Genomic DNA, 5039 nt, shown 5'->3' with positions numbered 1-5039 from the left:
CTGAGCTTGTTTCCTCATCTCCCAAACAGGGTCGATAAGGTGTATTTTGAAGATGAAATGATACAATAGACCTGATACATATTCGTGGTTGGTATTGTTACCAAGCCTGCCTGTCGTCCCTTCCTTCCTCCTTCCTTCCTTGCCTCACAGTCTGTCTGTCGAGCTGTACTTTTCCATCCAGGCAATGCTCTCCCCCACAGGCGTGTGTGGTGTTTGGGGTGTGGGCTGTGAGATGAGCCTGTGAGTTGCATCACCTCCTCCAGTTTCCGTTGCTGGCCTACAAATGTCACGTTCATCCAAATAGCAATTTCAGGGCATACTTCTTTTCTGATTTGTTGGTGCTTCTGAAAAAATTAAATGGAGAGAACATTGAGGTGCCAAGAACATGTTGAACTCACTGTAGAAGCAGAGTCAGCTATTCCCCCAAGCCCCAAAGCTCTAAAATTAGACTCAGCCAGCCCTGTGAGGAGGGCTAAGTTTACTCTTGCCCCCAAAGCAAAGGGCATCCTATTTACCTGAGGACCTGAAGTTTGTGGGACAGACCCTCAAGGCTGACCCAGAGCTCATAGCATCTCTCACCTCTATCCACGTCCATGTTGAACCGTGTTCTATGCGTGAGGCTGAGCCCCTGCCAATAAATGTCTCATTTAATTGTTTTCTCTTTTAAAAATCAGCTGTATTGAGATATAATTTACATGTGAGAAAATGCACTCATTCCAGGTGTCCAGTTTAAGGAACCTTGACAAAAGCCCACATTCATGTAACTACCGACACAGGCAAGACAACATTTCTATCACCCTGGTAATTTTTCTTTTAAATTCATAAATGTTACAACCACCCAGAAAAGAACAGAGATTAATATTACATAGTAACATTTACAAACTTGCCACCAAGATTTAGCAAATGTTACCATTTTGCCATATTCGCTTTGGTCTAGTCTCACTTCTCATTCTCTCTCTCCCCTCTCACTTTATCCACCTTCCCTTTTAAAAAACTGGAAAAAATTCTTTTGAAGAAACAAAACATTTTAGATACACTTGGAGCCTTCTTCATCTCAATCCCCAAAGGTAACCAGTGTCATGTCCCGTATTTTAAAGGTAACATGTCCTACCTGTGCTTTGAAACTCTTATTGTATTGTGTATGATCACGGACAATATACAGCTTTGTTCTGGAGGCTTCTGATATTTACATAAAATAATGCCATAATGTACATGTCCTTTTACAACTTACTTTTATTCAACATGTGGTTATGAGATCTAGTCACCTTTTTTACAAGTTGATGAGGTTCATTCGCCTTAATATAGTTTGTGGTATACGACTTTTAAAATTTCCTTATCCAATCCCCTATTGGCAGGCAGTTAGATTGTTTCCTTTTTTCTTCTTCTTCTTAAAAATATCAATGCTGCAGGGAATATTCTTGAGCCTGTATTTAAGAGTTATTCTAGGGTACTTGCCTGAAAGTGGAATTGTTGGGTCATAGCATCACAGGGCATACACAACTGCAGCTTTACTAGATATTGTCAAATTGCTCTCCAAGGTAAGGGTACCCACACCCAGACTATACAAGACTTCCTATTTTCTCGCCTCCTCTGTATTGTTAGATAACCACCCCCCACCAGTCTAGTATTTATGAAAGGTCTGTCAGTTGTTTTAATTTGTGTCTCTGGTCACCAGTGAAGCTGAGCATGTTTTCATATATTTATTGGCCTTTAAAGTTTTTTTTTTTTTCCTGTGAATGTCTGTTGATATTTTTGTCTTCTGATTGCTTCTACTTCTACAAAATACCAAGCAAGGTCAGCAGCTGTGAGTGAAAGGTGGTGGGAGTTGGAGATTTGAGGGGAGTGTTAGTGGGGAGAGTGGTTTATCTTACTTTGGGTTGCTCAAAAGCAGACCCTGAGACAAGGATGTAGTGCATGTAGTATATTTGGAAGGTGATCCCAGGACATACATATGGGAGAGGGAGAAGTGAGGCAGGGAAGGGAAGAAAGCCAGTGAGGGGTTTATGGTTAAGTCCATTACCGTGGTGGGCAACTGCAGGTCAATCCCACTGGGGAATTCTGGGAGCCACATTTGAGGGGAAGGGAACTGGTGTATCTATACATCAACTCTGGGTGGTTTTTACAAGAAGGCTGCTCCTGTGTGGGGATTCCATAGGTCTCCAGCACTTTCACAGCTGCACTGGTAGAAAGAGACCTCTGGCACCAGAGAAAGCCCTTAGGAAAAGACATGTAGGTAAAGGCAATCAGGAGTTGGATCAACACTGAAATGGTCAGTGTCCCAGGCTCATGAGTAGGAGAGTGAATTAATCAGTGACAGTTAGTAGGCTGACTGGGCAGTGCCATAAAGTGTGCTTCAGGGCTAATGGTGGTGGTTTAAAGGGAGCCATGAAATGTCTGGGTGACTCAGTAGAGCATACAATTCTTGATCTCTGGGTTGTGAGTTAAAGTCCCATGTTGGGTGTAGAAGTTACTTAAAAAGAAAATCTTAAATAAATAAGCAAATAAAAAACGGAACCAGAGAACATGACAAGTGCCCAAAGGATCTTGGCCATCACCTACCCTCTGGCTTATAGATGAGGAACTTAGGCCCCCTAAGGAAAAGGGACTTTCCCAAAATCACAAAAGGACTCAGTGCAGGAAAGATGGAAAGCTATGTCCCGTTAGGGCCTTGCACAGAAAATAAAAACAATTTTTAAAAAATATTTTATTCATTTATTAATGAGAGACAGAGAGAGAGAGAGAGAAAGAGAGAGAGAGGCAGAGACACAGGCAGAGGGAGAAGCAGGCTCCATGCAGGGAGCCTGACATGGGACTCGATCCTGGGTCTCCAGGATGACACCCCAGGCTGAAGGTGGTGCTAAACCACTGAGCCACCCGGGCTGCCCAAATAAAACAATTTTTTAAAGCTTTTACAGGGCAGCCAGGGTGGCTCAGCGGTTTAGCATCGCCTTCAGCCCAGGGTGTGATCCTGGAGACCTGAGATCGAGTCCCATGTCAGGCTCCCTGTGAGGAGCCTGCTTCTCCCTCTGCCTGTGTCTCTGCCTCTCTCTCTCTCTGTGTGTCTCTCATGAATAAATAAATAAAATCTTTTTTTTTTTTTTTTTTTTTTTTAAAAAGGCCTTTACAGGGGCACCTGGTAGCTCAGTCAGTTAAGCATCTGACTCTTGATTTCAGCTCAGGTCATGATCTCAGGGTCCTGGGATCAAGCCCCAGATACAGGCTCTGCACTCAGCTCAGAATCAACTTGAGATTCTTTTTCTCCCTCTGCTTCCCTCCACTTGTGCATGCTCTCTCTCTCTCAAATAAGTGAATAAATCTTTAAAAAGTTAATTAATAAATAAATTAATGAAATAGCTTTTATTTTACAAAAGTAAAGCATGATTACTGGAGAAAATTCAGAAAATATAAAAAAAATTCAGAAAATATGAACAGAAAGAAAAGTAAAATCACATCTGTAACTGTAAGCAACTTAGTTTCTTTCTAGGCATATCCATATCCAAATAGTTTTTTTTTTCCATATAGTTTTTCTTCAACAAAATTTCTTTTTTTTTTTTTTTAGGATTTTATTTATTTATTTGATTTAAGGGAGAGAGAGGCAGAGAGAGCAAACATGAGTGGGGGACGGGACAGAGGGAGAGGGAGAGAGAATCCCAAGCAGACTCTGCGCTGAGCATGGAGCCCTATATGGGGCTCAATCCCATGGCCCTGAGATTGTGATACAAGCTGAAATCAAGAGTTGGATGCTTAACTGACTGAGCCATCCAGGCAACCCCCAAAAATTTCAATCACATTATACATGCAAAACTTACCCGCCTATAAAATGATTTTTTTCATATTACAGTGTATTAAAGATATACATTATATGTATGTCTTTCCATATCACTGAATATTCTACATAAATATTAAGTGCTCCACAACATTCCATTGTTAAACATTTAAATTGTTTGCATTTTTTTCGTTACCATGAACACCATTGCAACAAATTTCCTGGAAACCAACTCTGAGCATGACCGTGACTATTTCCTAAGAATAAATTCCTAGGAATGGAATTGCTAGCTAAAAGTATAAGCACTTTTTAAGGATTTTTAAAGGGTGTTGCTACATATTGCCAATTTGATAAACTTTGTTAACTTTGGGAACGATACAACTATTTGCCCAGTTGCTCAGGCCAAAATTCTTGAGTCTTGCCTGTTGTAATTTTTTATTTTGTATAAGATTCCTTTAGGGTCTGTGGAAATAGGTTTGCTGAACAAAAAAGGTATGCTTGTGTGGGGGTTGAGTGGCTCAATTGGTTAAGCGTCTGACTCTTGACTTCTCCTCAGGTCATGATCTTGGGGTCCTGGGATCAAGCTCCACATTGGGCTCCCTGCTCATCAAGGAGGCTACTTGAGATTCTCCCTCCCTCTGCCCCTTCCCCTGCTCTCTTTCAAGCTCTGGGCCTTTCTCTCTCAAATATTTTTAAAAAGTATTCTTGTTTGCCATTTTGATATACACTGCCAAATTATCTTTTTCAATTAGCAATAATCACGTCTTGGATAAACCTCATTGGCTACGATACTGCCACGGTGCAAAGCTGCCAAATTATCTTTTAAAAGTATTTACAGCAATTGAAAGTTCTTATGTAAAACCATGCTATTTTTCTCCCTTTTCTATTAAATATTTGGGTATATTTAAGTAGTTGTTCCTTTTTTGGTACAGATCATGTACATTTTTGAAAGATTATTTTTAGATCTATCTTTTGCTTTTTATTGTTGGAATGAATACCATTTTAAAAATCTATATTTTTGGAAATCTAAGAAAAGTATTGATTTTAGTATATTTATTTCAAGCCATTTAAATATTTATCTATTATTATTTCTAATAAGTTTTTAATTGATTTTCTTGTTTTTTCCCCTAGGTAGAAAATTATATAATATGTGAATATTGATCATTTTGCTTTTTCTGCAAATATATCTATACCTCTTGTTTTATTCTCTTCACTTCAGAATAGAGGGCAAAATGGGTGGTAATGAATTGTCTCTTTGTCTTCCCCCGTGATT

The 5039-nt window shown here is 39.7% G+C and overlaps 1 pseudogene; it reads right to left on the bottom strand.

Annotated features, from left to right (window-relative positions):
* Window positions 1-4443: 4443 nt before the first annotated feature.
* Window positions 4444-4575, bottom strand: LOC121478461 (annotated as a pseudogene).
* Window positions 4576-5039: the final 464 nt, after the last annotated feature.

This window comes from Vulpes lagopus, chromosome 18 (assembly GCF_018345385.1).
Source record: "Vulpes lagopus strain Blue_001 chromosome 18, ASM1834538v1, whole genome shotgun sequence".
Lineage (NCBI taxonomy): Eukaryota > Metazoa > Chordata > Mammalia > Carnivora > Canidae > Vulpes > Vulpes lagopus.
The sequence above is the reverse complement of the archived record's forward strand: the minus strand, read 5'-3'. Positions and strand labels throughout refer to the sequence as shown.